The 23,059-nt window shown below is 42.2% G+C and overlaps 1 protein-coding gene across 1 annotated transcript in view; it reads right to left on the minus strand.

Moving 5' to 3' along the window:
* LOC127640056 (sphingomyelin phosphodiesterase 3-like) overlaps positions 1 to 23,059 on the minus strand; it is a 63,164-nt gene that overhangs the window by 34,451 nt on the left and 5,654 nt on the right. The gene's annotated exons all lie outside the window — the stretch shown is intronic.

Below are 23,059 nucleotides of genomic sequence, written 5' to 3' on the forward strand. Positions count from 1 at the left end.
GCAAATGAGTGTGTGGCTGTTTGCAGCTGTGCATGCTGTATACACACACATTACCGCACACAAAAATGCAAACACATGCACAAAGCGACAATGTCTTTAGTTTAAGTAATGCTGAACAGCATTCAGGTCACACACACAAACACACTTTCAAAGGTTGCAAAGTGAATCTGGTGCAACAACAATGTCCTCAAATTTTGGATACCCTGAGAAGGTACTGCTGTTATTATGCCCCTACACACACACACACACACACACACGCACGCACGCACGCACGCACACACACACACACACACAGACACACACACCTTCAAAGGTTGCGAAGTGAATCTGGTGCAACAACAATGTCCTCAAATCTTGGATACCCTGAGAAGGTACTGCTGTTATTATGCCCCTACACACAAACACACACACCTTCAACCAGCCTAAGTTTGCAAGATTTGCTTTAGTGCTGCAACTAATGATTATTTTGATAATCGATTAAACAACCGATTATTCGACTGTTTGGCAATTATTGCAATGATTAATCATTAGCTCTTAACTGATTATTCAGCTTGTGCCTGACTTAAAATGTTGTATTAAATGTGCTTAATAACAATAAAGAGGACAATATAATCTTTTAAAAATACCTCTAAATGACATTCACTGAATAAAAGGGAAACAAAACTACTTTTTGTTAAGTTTAATTTAGTAAAGAAATTCACTGTGTTTTCCATTATTTTGTCTAAAAATTCTTAAAACAAGATACATTTACTTGCCACAAGTCGTTGCTAAGATGAGACGGGAGGCTTTAATAAAAATGACAGTGAAACAAAGAAATGGGAACTCAAACAACAATAAATAAGAACTGACAAAAGGAACTAAAGGGTATTTATACAAACAAGAGCTAATGGGGGAATGGAAAACAGGTGAGAACAAGGGAAGAGTGAAGGGACTGGGTTGGGAGGTCTGAAATACTTCCACAGGGCCGGGACTGGGTCAGGAGGCCTTGGGGGGGCGGCCACAGGACTGGGTCAGGAGGACTTGGAGATGGCCACAGGGCGGGGACAGGGTCAGGAGGCCTGGGAGGCGGCCACAGAGCAGAGACAGGAGGCAGTGGCCATGGCCATGGCAGGCATAGGCGCTGGCTCGTTGGCCATGGAAGGCTTGGAGCAAGGAGCCGAAGATGGAGGTTTTGGCCCAGGGTTCCCACCATAATCCACTGTGTAATTGGAACCGCAAAGTTCCAGAGCCTTCTCCACATATTGACAGAGGGTCCAGTGAGGATCAGCCGGAGGCATCAGTTCCTTCAGTGCACTATTCAATGTGCTCCAAGTCCTCGTGGTGGCGTAGTGACTCGCCTCAATCCGGGTGGCGGAGGACAAATCTCAGCTGCCTCCGCGTCTGAGATCGTCCACCCGCGCATCCTAGCACGTGGCTTGTGAAAGTGTTACCGCGGAGATACAGCACGTGTGGAGGATACACGCCATCCACGCACAACTCACCACGTGCCCCACTGAGAGCGAACCACATTGTAGTGATCACGAGGAGGTTACCCCAGGTGACTCTACCCTCCCTAGCAACCAGGCCAATTTGGTTGCTTAGGAGACCCGGCTGGAGTCAATCAACATGCCCTGGGATTCGAACCAGCACTCCAGGAGTGTTAGCCTGTGCCTTTACCACTGAGCTACACACATTAGTATAGAATAGAATAATTCTTAAATTAGCTAATTCTAAGAACTAACAGACATGATCCTCAAATGGATCCCCTTGATTGAGTAGCAGAATTTGGACAGCCGCTAAATCCATGTGGGTCAGTTCTTCTGTCACAAGTCATTGCTGAGATAGGACGGGAGATGTAGGATCTATTTGCTGGCTTTAATAAAAATGATGACAGTGAAACAAACAAACAAACAAACAAACAAACAAACAAACAAACAAACAAACAAACAAACAAACAAACAAACAAACAAACAAACAAACAGGAAACCAAACAAGAACTGACAAAGAAATGCAAAAACTAAAGGGTATTTATACAAACAAGAGCTAATGAGGGTCTGGAAAACAGGTGAGAACAATGAAGAACAGATGGCAGTGATGAGGGCAGTGCATCCTGGGTAACGTAGTCCGGTAGTACACTTCAAAATAAGGGTCCTAGGGAACAGACTGTGACATTACTTTATAAGCAACATATAAGATATTTAGACTTGCTTTAAGAGAATGTATCTTATATAAGTGTATTTTTTATATAAGTGTATTTTTTATATAAGTGTATTTTTTTCACTTGGTTCTAATTCTGCAAGTGCAGTAAAGACAAAATATACTTATATTCAAGATCTATTCTCTAAAAGCAACTCTAAATATCTAATATCCTGCTTCTCAGGTCAATGTATCTTTTTTTAAAGATTTTTTAGATATTTTAAATTATTTGTGTTTTTAATATTATATTCAACATTCTCAGATAATAATTTTTTCTTCTGAAGTATAGCTGCTAATAAAACATACGTTGTTTTAAAGCAATTTAAGATATTTATATTGGAAAACAAGCCAAAACAAATAAAAAACTTATTCCCTTATACTTTGTGATCTACATCACCTGAAGCTGTGGAAGTTTAGAGTGCATCTGGACTGTGAGCTGTGTAATTCTTCCTCTCCTCAGTCAGACGTGATCTGCAGTGCTGCTCTCGTGTGTCATCGTTAGAATTTAATGTCATCTCATGTTACGTTAAATGAGATCAAACGACAATTCTATGACTATGAGCGACATAGACAATTTTTTATTGTTGACATTGTCGATCACATTGAATAATCGTTTCAGCCCTACTTTGCTTGTTTCCCAGCCTGGTTAAGCTGGTCTGGTCTGCTGGTTTTAGAGTGGTTTTAGTTGGGTTTTGGTAGATCAGCTGGATGACCAGCTAAACTCATATTGCGGCTGTTCCAAGCGAAAATGTCCACCAAGTGGCACTAAAAGCCAGTTAAATGACACTAGCACCACCAAAAGGAATTGCAAAAAATAAACATTGTTTTCAAAACAGCTTTCTGAAGACACCCCTTGTCTGCTATTGTTCGAACTGTCAGATAGTCCCACCCCCAACTCATGGGTCACTCTAAACAAACACAGGAACTTTTAGTGCCACAGAGACAATCAGAGTCTGAGACAGAGCCCATTATCTGCCCATAGTAAGATATACACATCATCATTATTTTGTCTGTATTTTACCCATTAACACTCTTTTATATATCTTTACAGTAGTATCAGTGTCATCATAAATTGCAATAACAGAAGGTAACCGGCACATGTTATGTCTGGTATAGCATGTTAGCACATTAGCACCACAAAACATTACAAATTACACATAATCTACAGCACATATATTATTTTTAATCATCATCATCTTTTTTCTTGTCATAGAATGAGGCCGAAGTAAAGATAACACATTTGAATTTCATATTAGTTTATGTTTTATATCAAGTCTTGAGCATCCTCAAATTTACATGTAGGCCTACCTCTAAACGCCTCTATACAGCAGTGTGGTGGGTGTCCGAATGTTCACAAGTAGTATTTCTTTGCTCAGCTGTATCAAACTTCTTTTTGGCTTTGAGCGAAGAACGAAGAAACACTTTGCCGTGAGTGTGCCGGGGCCTTAAACCAACTGAACATCAGCTCGGCCACCTTAAACCAGCTAAGAGAAAACATACTGGTTACTTTTGTAACCTCCATTCCCTGATGGAGGGAACGAGACATTGTGTCAATATAGTGATACCAGGGGTCACCCTTGGGAGCCCCAAACACCTCTGATCTTTAAGAAAAGGCCAATGGGAATTGGTGAATGGAATTTGCATGCCACTCCCCTGGACATACAGGTTTTGTGCTGAGGACCCGAGACAGGGTCCTGGCCATTTCAGCGGGTAGTTCAGTGTTGTGGCAGGAGGGACACAATGTCTCATTCCCTCCTTCAGGGAATGGAGGTTACGAAAGTAACCAGGATGTTCCCTATCTGTCACTCACTCGACGTTGTGTCAGTGTAGTGACACTAGGACATACTTATGTACATGTTATTTTTTTGCTTTTATTTTTAATACATTTGCAAAGATTTCAAACAAACTTCTTTCACGTTGTCATTATGGGGTATTGTTTATAGAATTTTGAGGAAAATAATGAATTTAATCCATTTTGGAATAAGGCTGTAACATAACAAAATGTGGAAAAAGTTAAGTGCTGTTAATACTTTCCTGATGCACTGTACCATCTCTAGGCCTGAAGCAGGTCTCCACATACCTTGGTTGCCCATCTCAGGGTCACCTAGAAGCCTTCCTCCGGTTCTTGGTGGCAGACCGTTAATACTTTCCTGATGCACTGTACCACCTCTAGGCCTGCAGCAGGTCTCCACATACCTTGGTTGCCCATCTCAGGGTCACCTAGAAGCCTTCCTCCGGTTCTTGGTGGCGGGCCATGAGGTGGGGGCATCTGCTTCCTGCGGAGGTCTCTACACGTGGGCCGGGACTCTGGCCACAGGGGGATGCCCCTCGCGACGAGCAGATGGGGTGTGGGATCTTGATCCGTGCCAGGGCAGGATGTGCTGAATGGCATCCATCTGCTTCTTGACTGCCGAGAACTGCTGCACAAAGTCCTCAACGGTGTTGCCGAATAGGCCACATTGGGAGATGGGGGTGTCAAGAAACCGTACCTTGTCAGCCTCCCACATCTTGACCAAGTTGAGCCACAGGTGGTGCCACTGGACCACCAAGGTGGACATCGCCTGCACGAGAGTCCACAACGCGACCTTCGTCACCCAGAGGGTGAGATCAGATGACGAGCGCAGCGCCTGCTTTGATCCCGGGTCAGAACTACCCTCGTAAAGTTATCTCAGAGCCTTGCCTTGGTGCACTTGCAGGAGAGCCATGGCATTCAGGGCGGAGGTGGCCTGTTCAGCGGCACCATAGGCCTCAGTCGCCATGACAACGTAAACCTATAGGCCCTGGACGGGAGTCTTGGGCGGTTCCACCAGGTGGCGGCGCTTTGCGTGCAAAGGTGCACCGCAACCGCCTTATCCACGGAGGGTTCCACTCCAGCCCGACACTTGCAGCAGCCCGGGCAAGCATGGCCGTCAGCTCACCTTCAGCCTCAGACTGGGAGACCACACCTAAAGGTAGAAGCCCAGCCAAATCCTCCTCATCGGACTGAAGCAGCCTGCTTACCGATGCTACTATCGAGATCTCATCCTCCTACAGATCGCTTGCTTTCTACAGAGGCGAATGCATTGGCAGTGGAATACATCAACACCGCTTGTCTCCGGAGCGAAAATCTGAATGAGTGGTTGCGAGCCAGCTTCTTTTATACCCATATGTCCGAGGGAGTGGCATGCAAATTCCAATCACTAATTCCCATTGGCCTTTCCTCAAAGATCAGTGGTGTTTGGGGCTCCCAAGGGTGACCCCTAGTGTCACTACATCAACACAACGTTGAGTGAGTGACCGATAGGGAACCAGCGTTATGCTGTTTTTTCAGCAGGTATGTTTATTTTTCTATCATGGTGGCCATTTTCCATTGACTTATCGATTGATACATGTTAGATTACTAAGGACTTTTCTCAGGTTTCCACCTGGAACTATGCGTAGGGCATCAATTTGGCCAGCGGCAGCCCTGCGTTTTCTTTCCTAAAGGAGATATCATCTATTCTCATCATTTAGCGTAACAGTTCACATTGTGTTCAGGAGACTTCTGTCTATCATTATCAGTCCAGCCCCCTCCTGTGTGTTTACTTTATGAGTATGCACTTAAAATGTTATAAGTGCCTTCAATAATTTGCCTTTAAAGTCCAACATTGCTTCAGTGCCAACAAGAAGACTGATTATCAAGGCAACATATGAAATGAATGTGGATACAATAAGGAAGTCTCAGCTCACAACATGTTTAGAAAGCCTCACCTATAGATCTGTTTAAACCCGAATCATTCACCATCTAATCAATACTGATCACAACTTTCCCCATGAGAAAAAAAGATAAAGATAAAAACAGTGAGGGACAGAGAAATACCACATCAATATCTGAGACTGTTTACTTGATGTAAACATTGTTCCATAGGAGCCAAAGAAAGGGTTTTGGATTCCTAAATATATGATTTAAAGGCACAGTTCTATAGAAGAAAGTAGTACAGTGTTGGAGAAACATGAGGATAAGTAAATGACAGAATTGTAATTTTGGGGTGAACTATACCTTTAAGCTTTCCTTGTTTACTCCATCAAAGAGCCTAAAGTAAGACATCTGTACAGATCATGTTTCTGGCCTTTACTCTTAAAGCTGTCCCTCTTTCTGTTTCATTCTTCTCTTTTTCTCTCTTCCTGCTGTCCATTAGTAATTAACCAATAGGAAAGAGACACAGCCCCGCTTAATGGGTTTCCATCGATCTTGCAAGTTACCGGATACAAAATCAACACCTTACATACACTTATCTGCCTTATCAAACACAAAAAAAAAAGAACAAACATCGGCTGGAGTGTTCACTGAAAGTTTCATACTGCAGTTTTCATATGCATCCTTCAAGTTTAACACATTTATTTAATTATTCCTCTCATGACTTGGTGACAGCAATATCAATATTATCAATAAATGCTCAATTTATTTCAATAAAGAATTTTCAGACATGCACGATCAGCCACAACATTAAAACCACCTGCCTAATATTGTGTAGGTCCCCCTCGTGCTACCAAACACTGCGCCAACCTGCATCTCAGAATAGCATTCTGAGATTATATTCTTCACACCACATAAGTGGTTATTTGAGTTACCGTAGAGTTCGAACCAGTCTGACCTGTTGACCTCTCTCATCAACAAAGCGTTTCTGTCGACAGAACTGATGTTCACTGTATGTTTTTTGTTTGTTTATGGCACCATTCAGAGTAAATTCTATAGACTGTTGTGTTTGAAAATCCCAAGAGATCAGCAGTTACAAAAATACTCAAACCAACCTGTCTGGCACCAACAATCATCCATGCAATTATCTAATCAGACAATCATGTGGCAGCAGTGCAGTGCATAAAATCATGCAGAATCATTTCAGGAGCTTTAGTTAATGTTCACATCAACCATCAGAATGCTGATAAAATGTGATCTCAATTATTTGGAGCATAGCATGATTTCTGGTGGAAAACCAGCTGGTTTGAGTATTTCTATAGCTGTTGATCCCCTGGTATTTTCACGCACAACAGTCTCTAGAATTGTCTCAGAATGGTGCCAAAAAAAAAAAACATCCATTGAGCGGCGGTTCTGTGGACAGAAATACCTTGCTGATGAGAGAGGTCAACAGAGAATGGCCAGACTGGTTCGAACTGACAAAGTCTACGGTAACTCAGATAACCGCTGTGTACAATTGTGGTAAGAAGAAAAGCATCTCAGAATGCCATTCTGAGATGGGGGTTGGTGCTGTTTTGACAGCAAAAGGGGGACAGGCAGATGGTATTAATGTTGTGGCTGATCGTGTATGTATTTTCCTGATGTACTCCTCACACATTATCTGCCTGTTCCTTTAACATCTCTGTTTTGCTCTCCCCTCTTGTCTTTTAACTTCCTGTTGAAGTCGGGAAATGCTTATTCTTGACTAATGTTTGTATGTATAAGTGTGTGTGTGTGTGTGTGTGTGTGTGTGTGTGTGAAAGAGCGAGCGAGTGACACTAAACTGAGCGCACTCAAGGGAGTTTGTTGCCATGGCGACACTGCACTCACTTATTGCTATTGTCTGTCAGTCTGGTCAATGCCCCACTAAGTCTAACACAAATACACACACACACACACACACACATTTTTATTTCACAGAAGGAAAGGACTTCCATTGACTTCAATTGTTTTTATGCTTGCTGAGTGACAATTTCTATCCCCTAATCACTTAAAAATTATTTTATATATATTATATATTATATTAATAATATATATTATATATTATTATATGATATTATTTATTTATATGTGTAAGGAGGTGTTTTCTTGCCTACTACATGTTTTTCTTGTAGGCAACATGTTACTCTGGCTCTCAGAATTTGGAAACACATATTATGCCCCCCAAATCCACACACATAAATGCACATTACTGGGTAGAACTTGATTATACAAGCTGAAGCCGAACACGTCAAACTCTTCTGCTGATCTAAGCTTGTGTTGTAAAAATAAGCCTTGTTAATTATCAAATATAAAGCTGTCAGATTAGAGCTATTTACTCTTCTGTCAAAAAGAGCTTTTCCATTTGCAAAGCAAATTAAACATTGATCTGTTCTCTAAGTAGTGTTTTACTGGAAATAATCTGACACGCTTAAACACACACTTTTCAACAACAACAACAAAATTAAACTAACTCTATTACTTAGATTTTAAAGATTTATATGCAAGCAAAATACAAACAAAAAGTTGTTTATGTTGTTTGCTTGACTGTTGTTAAAGAACCCATGAAATACAAACAAATGGATTTATGTGTAAAGGGTTTTCAGCATGTAAACATGTCACTAAGACATCAGTCAAAGAAAACATCATCTGAAAAACACTGTGTTCTTTTTTAAGTGTCATGTTTGTCTGTACACTTCTGATAAACATCTTTAAAAAGTGTGTATAAATATATATTCAAAACATCTGCGGAATTACCGCATATTGCAGATGTTCTAATGCTCGAAAAATAATTTCATCTAGGTAAAACAGACACTATATATTTCAGCTGCAAATGTGCATATCATATATATAGGAGTAGATGCTAAAACTAAATTATTTTTTAATATGTAAATAGTGTTTTGGGCAAATGATGACTACTATTTGTATACTTGAATTAAATGCAAAGGATCTTCAATCCACAAAGCCAAAGAAAACAATGTTTTATGCAAGGTGCATTTATCCCTCACCATGACTCCAGTTTAAATTAGATGAGGATATTCCAGCCGGCATACTCCCTCTCTTATTCTCAGACTGAGATCAAATTTGGGCTAATTGCAGTAGCATACTGGTCATGATATAATTTAATCCATCAACAGATCAAATGCATTTCCTCTGCACTGTAGATAAACCTCATTTGAGATGCTAAACAATGTGACATTTTTGAATATCAGATCCTCCATAATCCCTCATTTATCAATACAGCTCTAATTCTACAAATTTACTAAGGTCTGATTCAACAACATACTGTTTAATGTATTATGTTTAATTGTGAAATGACCACTGCTGGCATTAAAACAAATTGTTACGTTAACTCATACTGCATTAACTAAGTAAACATACACAATTTTTAATTTAAAAAATGCATTGCTATATGTTGAAATGAACATTAACCCAGATTAATAAGTGCTGTAACAGGGTTGTTAATTGTTCATGTTAAATAATGTTAATAAAAACAACCTTATTGTAAAGCGTTACCAAACTGTCTAACTAAAATTCATTTTTTACATTTTCTGAAGAATATGTGAGAACTGCTTGCCCTTGCAAAAGTCACAATATTATGCAAGGGTTTTGTGTGATTGCCAAGAGTGTTTGCCAAGGTGTTTCTATGCAGCAGCTAGTTCTGAGTAGTTTTTAGAGTGCTGCTATGTGGTTGCTAGGGTGTTCTGATTAGTTGCTAGAGAATTGCTTGGAGGTTGCTAGGATGTTCAAGTCTCAGGTCCATCCTTCAAAGTAAGGCAATGTCCACACTAATCTGTTTACATTTGAAAACAAATTGATTTCACTCCATGTATGCTTCATCCACACTAGCATGGTGTTTTCCTCCACCGAAAATGGAGAGAACAATGCTGAATGATTTAAGCGCCAGTTTAATACTTATGGTTTAGCCTTTTGAAAACAACTTGCCTGGCTAACTGAAGAATCTGATAAAAAAAAATTACAAATTAAACTTTCATCAAGGTAAGACTTCAAATGGTTCTTCCCCTTCATGTGGAGTATTTATCCTCAACTATGTCTGAATTTTAAGACATTTAACTGAAATGGTTTAATGAAATGAATTACTGCCAATTATCATAAATAATTTTCTGTCTTCTGCAGTAACTCAAATCTGCCTCTGCTATCACTTTCATTAAGCTAGGAGCGACCATTACTCAGCCAGACTCCCTGACACCTGGTTACACAAGGTGACGAGTGCTTTTACTGTGTGGGCGTTTGTGAGATTGAGTGGCATCCAGGGGCAAGACAGACAGAGAGTGTTTTGAGTGAAGAAGTGCGTGGGATGGCAGAGGAGAGGCAAGGTGCTATTAGATATGGTTGTGCTACATTTTTCCTTACTGTTCATTTCTTGTAAAGACAGCTGCACTGAAAACAGATATACAGTGGGTTCAAATTGAAAATCTGGAATTCAAACTCTAATCTAAACCTAGAAATAATCACAAAGTTTTACGTTTTTGAAAAATGTAAAAAAAAAAAAAAGAAAAGCTATAAAAAAGCTATAAAATAAAACAAATATTTAAGATCCTGCACTATTTCTAGATCACTAATCAAGTAAGCAAATTTGTGACATTGATCATGTTAAAGCTGAAGTATGAAATTTCTGCACCACCGAACAGAATTAAACTTAAAAACAGCTTTCTGAAAACGGCCCTCGTCTACTGTTGGCTAAAGAAATAATCACGCCATTGGTTGAGAAACCTTGTTGGGGCTCTAAGTCATTCAAACAAACACAGAAATGTTTATATTGCCACAGAGAGACAAAGTGTTTACAGTTTTCGAGAAAATTAACATATGCATGGCTTACTTATAGTTGTCTCTGCATATTAAGCTGGGATAGAAGAAAATATTTTAACACAGAAAAAGTTACATACTTATCCCTTATGCAACCTTTGGGACCTTTTTTTGTCTTTCTCATTTTGTTTTTTTTTCAAACATTTTGTTAATGACAATGGCATACATTTTGCCAAAGGTGTGTATTTTTTGGGAAATTTTTATATATCAACCTCAGTTCCTACAACACATCTATAACACACTGTGTGCACAAAATGGTTACATGCAGGACCTTAAGGACAAAAATGTCCCCATTGAAACCCATTAAACTGCAATATTTGATCCCAGTGCCCTTTTTACAAAGCCCTGGCTTCAAAAATGTTTTTTTTTTATATTTTACACCAGATGGCACAATTTTTCTCATGTTTAGCCTATGGAGCAAATACATGCTTTTTTCCTAATTTCTGTTTGCTGTATTATAGAGCACTGCAGGACAATTGAATAAACGATGCAGCTAAAATTGTGTGGGTGTGTTGGAATGGATGTCAGAGTGTGTTTTGTAAGTGTGTATTGAGAAATGCGTGTGTGTGTGTGTGCGCGTGTGTGTAAAACAACAGAGGCATTATGTAAACAAACTGGAATCTAAAGGGTTAAAATCCTGAAAATGAATGGTTATTTGGTAGTTATGATGTTGGATAAAAAGTCAGTGAAAGTGGAAAATACTATTAATATATAATATTTTTTAAGGCAGTTTTTTGACGTGGACACCGCACAAAAAATAATAATGCATCAAAATCAATGTTGTTGCTAATCACTGACATATCCCAGACTGTGATAATCCCCCAAAAATAAAAAATAAAATCCCCTTTGCATTTAGTATATGGAAAATATAAATTTTTGACGCAGACATTTTTGTCCTCTAAAGACCTCTGAGTAATTTTTTTAATTGACACACAAGGGTTAAGCTTTAACTCATTGTTACAAAAGGTCTGATTTAATTACCTTCATTCAGGCACACCTTTTGGAACATACTCAAATTATGGTAGGATAATATGGATCAGGTTTTGCACAAATAATTGTGAACCCCATTGTATAAATTATCTATGGATACTTGTGTGTGTACTTGTCTATGAATGATTTAAAGCTGCTCCACACAGATCCTTTGTTTTGCAGAATGACATGTAGAGGATTATGTTGATTCAGTATTACCATCATGTGCTTGGGCAGTGCCCCCCCCCCCTCCCCCTCCCTTGCTAGAAAATCTAGATCATGCCAGATCAATACACTGCTGCACACACACACACATTGGGTCAGCTATCATTATGGGGACTCTCCATAAACATTATGATTTTTATACTGTACGAACTATAGATTCTCTAACCCTAACAAAAAAAAATTACATAAAAAAAAAACAAACATTGTTTAGTATGTTTTTGAAGTGGTTTAAATTATGGGGACACTAGAAATGTCCTCATAAGCCACATTTATAGCATAATACCCTTGTAAGACTACTTGCAAATCAATAAATTCTGACCTACTTTCTAAAACTTGCATGTGTACAAAAGCAAAAACAAATACATGCTTAAACACACGCAAAACACATAAACGCATCCAGTTTGAATCCAACTCTCTCTGGGAACAAATATATAGATCTACGGTGCAAACATTTTTTTATATTCTAGAAGTATTTCTCAGTTCCCTTTACAAAAGGCTTCACTACGATGTTGCGCTGCTAAGCGCTACGGGGAACAGCTTTCGCTGTGAGCCGAGCTGAATAATGTGTGGAACACGTCAATGGACATTGACCGGAATTTATAGCCTCGGCTGATGTAATCATTAGATGCACCTGAGGCCAGGCTATAAATGGATACGTCACCAGGTGTCGTCAGAAACTCTTTTTTCAGAGCGATTCTGTTTCTGTGTGTTTCACACACCCTGTCAAAACTTTCTTTCCTCTGTTAGGAGTTAGAATCATTTAGACAGTGTGCAGTGAACTTTGTTCTTTGTTCTCTTTTCTCTTCTGTTTAGAAAATATTATATATATATATATATATTTCTAAAAAAGAGAGAATGACTGAAAGCCGCAAACGGTGCTCTCGCATTGCAGCAGGGTGGGTGCGAGCTCTGCGATTTGCTTAAACAGGCAGAGTGCGTCGTGCTCGCCTCGCTTGCTTCCAGGAGTCAGCACTCTCGAAAAGAAGATCGTTCGTGGGGCTCTTGCATGGTTTTGGCTGAGGAGCAAGAGACGGGTTGATCCCTTTCTCTCACTCTCTCCCCAAACCCAGCTGTTTCTTCACATGATCTCGACGCTTCTCAGATCATGAGGTGGATCGCCCGCCTCCGAGCTTTCCGTCCGCGATAAAAAATCTACGGAGGAATTGCTCGATGTTGTTACTCGTGCGGTTGCCAGATTGGTCTGGCCACGCGAAAAAGAGACCCCCAAACGCTCCAAATTAGGGGATAGATTTTATCTTCCAGTCTAAGAAAGGGAACGCCTCATGGGTTCCTTCCCTTCTTTGATAAACCTCCATTAAGAGCTTTTTCGCTCATGGAGAACCCCTAAAAAAAATATATATATATATATATATATATATATATATATATATATATATATATATATATATATATATATATATATATATTTTCTTCCCGTGTTCACATACCCTCGGCGTCATTATATTCGACTGTCATGGGTGCTGAGGCACGGCGGTATTCAGTGATGCCGCCGGTCGAAGAGACGCTATGGGCTATCTCTCGCCGGGCTCGGCATCGTCACTTAAGAAGCCCTCTCTCCCCTCAAAGCCTTGTAGGACAACCTCCACTTTAGTGGGAAGGGCTTATCAAGCAGCAGGTCAGGCTGGTGCTGCTCTGCACACTATGCTGCTCTGCACACTATGCTGTTCCTCCCAGTTGGGTGTTTTCGCTGTTCCTGCATTTTATTCAGGACTCGAAACACTCGACAACCCCTCAACAGGAAGTGTTAAAATTTAATACCCATCTCAGAGATCCTGGCAGCGTGGGAACTTCTGCCGGATATATTATTTTCTGTGGGTCTTATAAGGGCGTCAGGATTTAATTCACCCGCCGCTTTTCCGTGTTTCAACGGCATGTTCTCACTACCGTGAACCGGATTTCTTTTTATGTAAAAAAAAAAAATATATAACTAAATCTCCTAGTTAAAGAGGCCATGGTATGTGTTCCCCTTCCAGAGAGAGAGTTAGGTTATTACACTAAATACTTCCCGTTTCCCATGGAGGGTGAGGGGTGGCGTCTGGCTTAGATCTTAAAGCTTGAACTACCCGTGGGTGTTCAAGTCCAAGATGATGCCTGTCAAGACGGTCGTGTCTCAAGCCCTACAACTCGTTTGGCTGGTCACCATCGATCTTATGACGCACTTCTATACTTCATGTAGAAGTTCTGCCACAACATGGAAAGTTCCTGAGGTTCACTTCCGGGGCGAAGTCTTCAGGGTCAGGTTCACTCAGCCTAGCCCTTTTTACCCGCACATTCACAATGCATGATGTAGCGCTGGCTCCTTGCGACTCTGGGGCATCTGCATTCTGAATTATGTAGACGACTGGCTGATCCTAGCGCAGTTCCAGGAACTGGCAGTTCAGTACAGGGACATCGTCTTAGCTCATCTGTTTCTCTGGGGTTGAGGCTCAACGCCAAAAAAGCGTCCTCTCTCCCACTCAGAACACTGTCTATCGGGGCATCGTATGGAGTTCAATCTCAATGCGGGCACAACTGTCTCCCGCTAGGATTGAGTCCATTTAGATTACCCTGAGCAAAGTCAGGCTAGGTCAAGGTTGCACTGTTATCAGTATCAATGATTTCCAGGTCTCAGGGCAAATGCGTCCACAGTGATCCCTCTGGACCTTCTGCTCATGAGACCGACCGTTTTTGTTGTGGCCAAAAGCCAGGGGATTTCTTCCAAGGGCCAAAACCCCTAGGCTAAATAGGGTTACGCGCCTCAGGCTTCGTTCCCTTTCTATGTGGTTCAGACCCCGGTTTTCTGCCTTGGGTCCCACTCTAGGTGCGTCTTGTTGTCGCAGGCTGCTAACGACAGACGCCTCCCTGATGGGCGGGGTAGCGGCCTTAAGTGGTCTTCCAGCTTAAGGGGATAGGAGGGTCGTCAGCTCGGTTGTCACAGTCACTGTCTCGGGTTGATGGCTGTATTTCTGGCCCTGAAATACCTCCTCCTGAGGCTGCCATGTCTTGGTGCGGGTGGACAATGCAGCGGTAGCCTCTTACATAAATCATCAAGGAGACCCACGTTCTTGTCAGCTGTATTTCTGACACGTTGGGTTCTCCTTAGGGCCCATGGCAAGCTCCTGTCACTCATGTCAGTTATATCCCTGGATGCCCGTATATGGGAGCAGATTTACGGTCCAGACAGAAAATACCAACGGGGGAGTTAAGAACTCCACCCTAAGGTAGTAGTTGCCCAGAGTTCGCCAGCAAGGGTTTTTGCCTCTTACTGATAGCACCGCGCTGGCCGAACAGGGCTTGGTTCTCGGAGCTAATCTCTTCCCTCGACGGCTCGCCTTTGACGATGCCGAACAGGAAGGATCTTCTGTCTCAGGCACAGGGCAATATTTCATCCCTGCCCCAAACTTTCATGGAATCTTTCATGTTTGGCCCCTAAGGGTACCAACTGAGGGACACAGGGCTCTCTCCTGAGGTTATCGAGACCTTTTTAAATGCCGGGCTTTTTCCACTTGGAACAAGTTTGGGTGAGATCTTGGGGCAGAAGAGGACCTCTTCGCCTCTATGAATAGCGCAATGTCTCCTCTACTTCTCCCTGAAATCACCCAGCCCCCTTGGGTCTGGACGTTAAAACACATACATGACCCAGAATGCATCTGTATGCGTTTCTTTCCCCGGTTTCTCTGCTCCCGGGAGTCTTGGCAATGTTCACCAGCAAGGGTCTTGCCTCCTATTAATGGCGCTGCACTGGCTGAACAGGATATGGTTCTTGGAGTTAATATCTCTCCTCGACGGCTCGCCTTGGCCGATTCCGAACAGGTAGGACCTTCTTTCTCAGGCTCAGGGGGCATATTCATCCCCGGCCCGAATTTTGAAACCTTTCATGCTTGGCCCCTGTAGGGTACCAACTGAGGTTCACAGGGCTTTCTCCTGAAGTTATCGAGACCATTGCAAGTGCTAGGGCTCCCTCCCTTGGAACTGATCTGGGTAGATTTTACAGGGCAGAAGAGGACCTCTTCGCCTCTGTTGATAGCGCAATGTCTCCTCTACTTCTCCCCGAGTCACCCAGTCCCCCCCCCTCAGGGGTGCTGATCGTGGTGGCGCATACATGGCACAAATGCGCCTGCATGTGTTTCCTTCTAATAAGTTCAAATTACAGAACCAGCTAACTGCCAGTTTGCTTCAGTTCTGGATTTTCTGTGGAAAGAACTGTCAGCGGGCACTTGCCTCGCCACTGCCAGGTTCTATGTGGCTTCCACTTCGGTTTGCCATGCCTTGGTGGGCGGGGTGCCCTCTAAGAGGCATCCTTGCTAGGACCTCTTCATAGGGTAAGACCCCCCCCTTTTTAAAACCTCTAGAGTCAGCGTTTGGTAGACTTCTGACTCTCAAGATGGTTTTTCATATGGCAATTACGTCTCTAAGGAGACTTGGGTACCTACAGGCTCTGTCTCTTTTGCCGGCCTGTTTTGAGTTGCCCCAGGTAAGACCAAGAGCATTCTTTGCACCCTCACCCTGACTACCTGCCCAAGGTGCCTTTCTCGACCCTTGGCCAGTCATTCTCTAAGCCTTCTGCTCCCTGCCGTTTGTAATGCCGGAGCAGCTAAAGACTACTCAGACTTTGTCCAGTCTGTGCCCTTCAGATTTATGTCCACCGCAATTGCTAGTGGCGTAAAGTCAGGGCAGCAGTTCTTCACTTTGAAGCCGTGACCGGGTTGTCACTTTGGGTGAGGGACCTTACTGCCCGGGCCTACGAGGCGCGCGGTCAAGCTTCGCCAGTAGGTCTTCCAGAGGGCTCTCCTCCTCTAAAGCCTTGGCTAGAGGTCTCCCTCTGCAGCAAGTTTGTGGTGCGGCAGGTTGGTCCTCTCCACGCACATTCATTAAACTTTTATAGTTTGGATGTTCTTGCCACTCTTGGCTCTTACGCCCTTGAGTTGACACCGAACAAGTTTGTGGTGAGGCAGGTTGGCACTCTCCGCACACACTAATCACATTTTATGGTTTAGATGCTTTGCTACTCCGGACTCTTATGTCCTTGAGTCGACATCTCAGCCCATGCCTAAACAATTTGTGATGCGGCAGGCTGGTCCTCTCCGCTCACATTCATCAGTTTTTATGACAAGTTTGTGTTGCGATAGGGTTCTCTTCGCACACATTCATCGAACTTTATGGGTTAGATGCTTTGCTACTCTGGGCTCTTATGCCCTTGAGTCGACATCTCAGCTCATGCCTGAACAAGTTTGTGATGCGGCAGGCTGGTCCTCTCTGCTCACATTCATCAGTTTTTATGACAAGTTTGTGTTGCGATAGGGTTCTCTTCACACACATTCATCGAACTTTGTGGGTTAGATGCTTTGCTACTCTGGGCTCTTATGCCCTTGAGTCGACATCTCAGCTCATGCCTGAACAAGTTTGTGATGCGGCAGGCTGGTCCTCTCCGCTCACATTCATCAGTTTTTATGACAAGTTTGTGTTGCGATAGGGTTCTCTTCGCACACATTCATCGAACTTTATGGGTTAGATGCTTTGCTACTCTGGGCTCTTATGCCCTTGAGTCGACATCTCAGCTCATGCCTGAACAAGTTTGTGATGCGGCAGGCTGGTCCTCTCCGCTCACTTTCATCAGTTTTTATGACAGGTTTGTGTTGCGATAGGGTTCTCTTCGCACACATTCATCGAACTTTGTGGGTTAGATGCTTTGCTATTCTGGGCTCTTATGCCCTTGAGTCGACATCTCAAGCTCATGTCTGAGACCTCTCATGTTTTTGTGAGTACACTTCACAACCGTAGGGGTCCGGACAGCCCCAAGTGCGGCGGCGTGGGTATTGCGTTCCCCGTAGCGCTTAGCAGCGCAACATCGTAGTGAAGCCTTTTGTAAAGGGAACGTCTTGGGTTACATGTGTAACCCTTGTTCCCTGAAAAAGGCGGAACGAGATGTTGCGCTGCTTTGCCGCACTGGGACGTCCCAGGACTGCTCTTCAAAAAGAAGTATCTGACGACACCTGGTGACGTATCCATTTATAGCCTGGCCTCTGGTGCATCTAATGATTACATCAGCCGAGGCTATAAATTCCGGTCAATGTCCATTGACGTGTTCCACACATTATTCAGCTCGGCTCACAGCGAAAGCTGTTCCCCGTAGCGCTTAGCAGCGCAACATCTCGTTCCGCCTTTTTCAGGGAACAAGGGTTACACATGTAACCCGAGACGTTTTTCCAGTGGATTACTGCATTTTGAAGGCAGGTTTAAAGTATAGTACAGTCAACACAGTGTAATTTAAACATTCATAGGAAGGAAAAACAAGCCACGATCAAACATTTCATCCAAATGTTCTTCAGCAGTGATGCAAATTATACATTTGCTTACTAGTCTTCAACACTTGCTGAAACTCAGGACTCTGCAAAAGGGATACATTAAAGCACCAACTATATTATTTATTTTTCTCCATATGTGGCAACACCTCTAAAACCACTTGACTTGAAACTCACCAGGGCTTGATCTGAGGCCAAGATGCTACCAATTGTGCTATCAACAACAGATGAAATGAGGGACCAAAATATTTTTTAAAAAATCTAATCTAGAATAAATCTTATGGACTGATGAAAAAAAATTATAATCCTTACCAGATGGGTTCAAAAGTCTCCGAGTATCTGCAAGACCAAGATATTTACACATCCTGTGCATCATCAATGTTGCTCCAGGGGGCCTGCACACCCCCACCTCACCTTGATCAAGGGCCGAGTCCATCAAAAGATCAAAGACTACTCCCAATACCATACCATGAGGTGTGCCAGCGGCCCACAACATCCCCCCCAGATACACAAAATAGTTTAGATCATCAATGCTAGGTGTGCTAATATCAGCCAAAATCGACCTTTGCCCCTGAACGTCTGGTAAAACAATAATGACTCTTCCTAATTTATCTTTAATTTGTTTGAAAAATTTGAACTATAGATGCTAACTTATCAATGCAATAACTCCCCCGCTTCTACCTGAGCCAGCACTAAAGAAAATATGTCCACCCCACATCCTCCCAAATCTCCCAGCTTCCTGCGGGAAAAGATGCATTTCTTGAAGAAACACTATATCATATTTTAACCTTCCCTCTTTTTATGGGGTTCCCCAACAGCTTCACATTCCATGTGGAGAGAGACAATCCACTCATATTAACATTTGAGTGGATTGCTCATTGTGGTGACGAGGTTTATAGTAGATTAGTGTCACTGAATGGTAGGATGTCTGAGTGGTGTCTGGAGAATAGAATAGGATTTATAGACAATTGGAAGAGTTTTTGGGGTAGAACTGACCTGCTAAAGAGAGACGGACTCCATCCTTCCAGGGAAGGTTCCGCTATCCTCTCTAGTAATTTGGCTCATAGTCTTAATAATGATAGTATTTGACTAACTGGGAAGCCCAGGTCAGGAAGCAGACAAACTGGTTATTCCGAACGTCTACTAGCTGCCTTGAGACGTCACACAGGTCACATAAACTACAACACAGAGACTGTATCACCTAGATATCTCATAGAGACCGTGTATTTTCCCTGAACTACCAAAAACAAAACCCTCATTAAAACATTTAGAAACCTTTTTATTAAGGACAAACTTGAACGAAATGTAAACAAACAAATTAAAGATAAACATCATATAAAGAGGGCTACTAAACATTAAATCTCTTTCTACCAAAGCACTCATTTTAAATGAAATTGTTACAGATCATACAGGTTATGTTATAAAAACGAGCCTCTTCAGAAGGGTCGAGGAGGAGGTGTTTCTACAATTTACAGTGCAGTTTTTGGTGTAACTCAGAGGACAGGATATCAATTTAAGCCTTATAATCTAATAATGCTTAATGTGACACCATCAGAAATAAATAAAAAAAACTTTTACCCTTGCTACAGTATATAGATCACCTGGGCCTTATTCTGATTTCCTTGGTAAATTTGCAAATTTTTTATCAGATCTTGTAGTTACTGTAGATAGAGTTTTAATTGTTGGTGACTTCAATTTTCACATAGATAATGAAAATGACACATTGGGATTAGTATGTATCGATATTCTCAACTCTTGGAGTCAGACCAAATGTAACGGGACAAACTCATCACCATAATCATATGCCAGAGTTAATTCTGTCATATGGAGTTGATGTTATAGAAATTCTGCCACAGAGCAATGACATCTCAGATTATTACCGCGTCTCTTGTTTTGCTGCAATAAGCTACTGTTACCCAATCTACACCACATGTAGATTCAGACTATCATTCAGGTAGAACTATTCTTTCGACCACTAAATATATCTTAACTAATAATCTTCCAGCTCTATCTCATACACTCAGTAAACCCCAAAGCCTAGAAAAACTTGATGAAATAACAGAAAATATAAATACAGTCATCTCTAGCACTCTTGATATTGTCGCCGCCCTTCGTTTAAAGAAAATTTAAGAAAAAAGTCCTGCACCATGGTACAATGATCACACTCAATGCTCATAAGAGAGTAGATTGGAAAATGTAGCGCAAGTGTAAGAATACAAAATTAGAGGCATGTGTCTGTAGCTACAGACAGGCACTAGAAGCTGCCAGGTCAGCATATTTTAGTAAACTCAATTCCGACAAAACAGAGGTACTAATTATTGGACCAAAAACCTCTAAAAATAAGCCGCAGTTACCAATGTTTGTAGAACAGCATTCTTCCACCTAAGAAATATTGCTAAATTACGACACATGCTCTCTGTTGCTGATGCCGAAAAACTGATTCATGCGTTCATGACCTCAAGACTAGATTATTGTACTGGGAGGATGTCCAGCAAGATCAATAAATAAACTTCACTTGGTTCAAAATGCAGCAGCCAGAGTGCTGATGAGAACCAAGAAATATGATCATATTAGCCCCATTTTTTCACTGTTACATTGGCTACCTGTTAAATTTCATATTAATTTAAAAATTCTGTTAACAACGTACAATGCTTTGAATGGTCCAGCTCTGCAGTACTTAAGTGACATTCTACCATATATATTCCATCACGTTCATTACAATCGCATAATTCTGGCCTGTTAATAGTTCCTAGAATATCAAAATCCACAAAAAGTAGGGTAGATCCTTTTCATATTTGACACCTAAACTATGGAATAGTTTCCCTAACACTGTTCGAGATGCAGACACACTCACTCAGTTAAGTGCAATAAATTGAATGGCATCTATGCAAATATGATTTTATTGGTTTCCCTGTCTCAACATCGGGACTCCTATCCTGAGGTCACCAGAACCGGCTGGATCCAGCTCCATTCCTGCTTTGTGTTGCACTCCAATGCTTTTTGTCACTGTGTGATGATGACTAATAGCAGCCAGTGCCAGCCAAACATCACTTCAGTCTATTACGATGGAATTCAGAGGATGAACTGATGCCAACTCCAACCATAAGACATGGGATAGTTCATATGCCATTGCCTGAACCTTGGACTTAGGATAGACCTCACCAAAATTACCGGCCAGGTTGAACAGCGATGAACCTCACTGATCTCTGCCTGCATCACCTCGGTCTATTGATGGACTACACTCTTGAAATGGAATACATAGACTATCATTGAATTGCTAACAAAACCCTTCATCAGCCAACTAACAAGGACAACTGCATCTATGTGAACTTCTGCAGTTAATCCAGGATGGACTTCAAAGACATAGTCATTAATCTTACAGTTCATACAAAATCTTTGTTTAAACACTGGCCCTTAACATTTACTTAGTTTAATCATTTTAAACTATGTAAAGGCCGCCTGGAAGAGGACGACGGCCGCCGACCGCGAGGGGAGAAGGGGCTCCTAACCGACCGCCTGGAGCGGTCAGGGCCGCTGCCAGGGGCGGATGAATCGCTTACCATCTGCTGAAACGTGGCGGGGTCTGAGACCGCCGACCGCGAGCGGGGAGGGGCTCACTGCCGACCGCCTGGAGCAGGAGAACCACTGCCAGGGGTAGGGGAGACCCCTTCTGTTCCCCGAGAATGCGGCAGGGCGTTCCGTCCGCCAGGGGCTGGAGGACTGCCTCCGATCCGCCCGGAGAGTCACGGCTGTCGTCCGTTAGAGGGTGGAGGAGTGGCCGAGGAACAAGCTACGGCATATCGGAGAACTGGCGAGTAAGTGTGTTTTTTTTTTATCTCTCTCTCCTCTCTCACTCTCTCACGGCCACTCCACGTTGGCCTTTTCCCTCTCGTTTAAATTTTTGTATTTTTTGGGGGGGTACTACACTGTTACAGGAAGTCCCCCTATTTAATTATTTCTGTTTCCCTCCCCTTGTCCCCTCCCTCGTCAAGGTAGACTGGGATGACCTGCTGGCAGACGGGGCAAAATGGCACGCCCCTCCCCAGGGAAAAAGGGGGAGGGGATGTACGTCATGCCGGGGGCTCCCTTCCTGAGAGAACGAGGGAGGAATGTGGCAGGGCGGAGGGCGGGGCCGGGTCGTGATATTAAAATATTATTTATATCGTCAAGCCGGTTCTCGCCTCCTCCTTTCCATTGACTGCTTTACAGCATTATATTCATGATGTTAGCCAGAGGGGAACTGGCCCCCACAGTGAGCCTGGTTTCTCCCAAGGTTATTTTTCTCCATTAACCAACATCTTATGGAGTTTTGTGTTCCTTGCCACAGTCGCCTTAGGCTCGCTCACTGGGGTTATAAATACAATTAATATTGAATTACTTATTTTTAAACACAATTCACAATCGTATTTTATCAAACTACACAATGATGACTCATATACATTATAGACATTACAGTTTTATCTTGTTAATGACTGATGTTCTGTAAAGCTGCTTTGAAACGATGTGTGTTGTGAAAGGCGCTATACAAATAAAAATGACTTTATTTAGCAATGGTTAAACCCGTCCATGAAGCACATGATCAAACTTAACATTACAAACATTAAATAATAACATATCAAACCAAGTAGCACTAATTTTGAAGAAACATAACACAAGCACGTTTCAAACAATAACACAGAAAGTATTTGGAACATAGTGGAACATTTCCATAGTTTCTTTATGGACCACAAATGGCAGAATGTCAGCCTTGGTTTCACATTGTATTTAGTATCTAAATCAATGAAATTCATAATTTTTTAACTGTATCTTAAGTGACCAAATACTTTTTGGAGCCACTGTACAGTTTGTTTGCCAACACACTCGACACATACACACATTTCCAAACCCG

This window comes from Xyrauchen texanus, chromosome 49 (assembly GCF_025860055.1).
Source record: "Xyrauchen texanus isolate HMW12.3.18 chromosome 49, RBS_HiC_50CHRs, whole genome shotgun sequence".
In the NCBI taxonomy this organism is placed as follows: Eukaryota; Metazoa; Chordata; class Actinopteri; order Cypriniformes; family Catostomidae; genus Xyrauchen; species Xyrauchen texanus.